This window comes from Octopus bimaculoides, chromosome 15 (genome assembly GCF_001194135.2).
Source record: "Octopus bimaculoides isolate UCB-OBI-ISO-001 chromosome 15, ASM119413v2, whole genome shotgun sequence".
Classification (NCBI taxonomy): domain Eukaryota; kingdom Metazoa; phylum Mollusca; class Cephalopoda; order Octopoda; family Octopodidae; genus Octopus; species Octopus bimaculoides.
The window spans coordinates 44,983,546-44,985,175 of NC_068995.1; the positions used below are offsets into that span (position 1 = coordinate 44,983,546).

Sequence of the window (1,630 nt, forward strand, 5' to 3'; positions counted from 1 at the left end):
TTTTTTTTTTTTTTTTTTGGTAATTTTAAAATTAGGTCAAATTTTTTAATTTGGTACATTGACGTAAATTTTAAATTTTCACACTGAATCTGATGATATTCACTTTTTTCAGAAAAATGCTTTTAGAAAAATGTTACAGAAGTCTGAAGTTAGATTATTTTTACCCAATCAGGAAACAGGATTTGGAAGCTGGCATTTTGCGTGAGATGACGGAACATTCAACAATGGAAGTTTTGATGAGTAGTCACGTGAAATGTCGGAACAGGTATGTTAACAATATATATATATAAAAAAAAGAAAAATCCTCAATGAATTTTTTTTTTATTTTGTGAAATATTACAATACATGTTTTGTAACGAATATTCAAAAACGAAAGTCTGCGATACACTTTAAGAGTTTATCAAACAAATTACAATTTTCTATCTCTTGCGCCACATAAACTCACAGAGGTACGAGTCAATCATAGGATGGTGGGTTCCACAGTGTCGTTTATTCCCTTGTTCTATACAGAGACCTATGTGCTTTCCACTTGTTGTATGTGGATATCATCTTTGGAGCTAATAAACTCAACTCTGTGGTACACTGTTCTCTTCGGTTTTCAATTTCTCCATTGTATTCGAAAGGTTAAACGAGTTGGCTGCGGCCATACTTCTATTTATGTTAAAAGGGCCCACGAAAACACTTCAAACTTATGAAAACGAGATAGTGACAGGATAGCAACCGAAAATATCCGTTTCTCAAAAATAAACTTTAAAAAAAAAACCCAAAAAGTTGGCCTTTACTATGGAAACAGGCACCAATATGTCTGTGGCTTTCGACTGGCAAAAGTACACAAATTGTGTAAACTTTAAAAGCTATTAATTTTTTATTTATTAATTTACGGCAAAAATGAATTTCATTTCCATGATTAGCGTACAAAACTACATTGATACATCAAGTTTGAAATCAATTGGAACAAAGAGAATTGAAAAGTGTGAACCAAACGGAAAAAGATGTTTTCACGGTTCATTATTAACATGAAGGATATTAACACTGCGCCGTGTCAATAGATAACTTTTGCTTGTTGAAGCAGACAAAGTCCTGATAACCATTTCGATTTGTTTCGTTAAAACAATATGGCTGGTGGGGTGGCCTTGACTCTCTTTCATTTCCACCACTACCACCATCATGACTACGAACATCCTCGCCTCTCCACCACCACCACGATCCGTCCGTCCCTAGACACATTTTTAACTCGGCTGTAGCCAGAGAAACTATTGTTAACAAAATCTAATCGGTCTGCACCACAAAAAACCGGCAACTCTTTCGTTAGAGCGATAAGTTACATTAAAAATTCAAAAGTTCTTTGAAGTAGGACATCAATAACAACAAGAACAGCAACTGAGAGATAATAATTAAGTTGGCATGTAATAGACTTTCATCATCAGATACACACACACACACATATAGCATATATGAATATACGTTTATATATATATATATACTGTATATATATGTATATACCTAGAAATAGTATATTATATATATATATATACTGTATATATATGTATATACCTAGAAATAGTATATTATATATATATACTGTATATATATGTATATACCTAGAAATAGTATATTATATATATATATA

General features: G+C 31.9%; 1 protein-coding gene and 1 long non-coding RNA gene across 2 annotated transcripts in view; one reads left to right on the forward strand and one right to left on the reverse strand.

Moving 5' to 3' along the window:
• LOC128249513 (uncharacterized) overlaps nt 1-1,630 on the forward strand; it is an 11,919-nt gene that overhangs the window by 5,621 nt on the left and 4,668 nt on the right. The window contains exon 2 of the long non-coding RNA XR_008265631.1: nt 113-265. This is a non-coding gene — a long non-coding RNA (uncharacterized LOC128249513). The remainder of the gene's footprint in view (nt 1-112; nt 266-1,630) is intronic.
• LOC106878482 (uncharacterized) overlaps nt 1-1,630 on the reverse strand; it is a 10,999-nt gene that overhangs the window by 4,616 nt on the left and 4,753 nt on the right. The window lies entirely within an intron of this gene.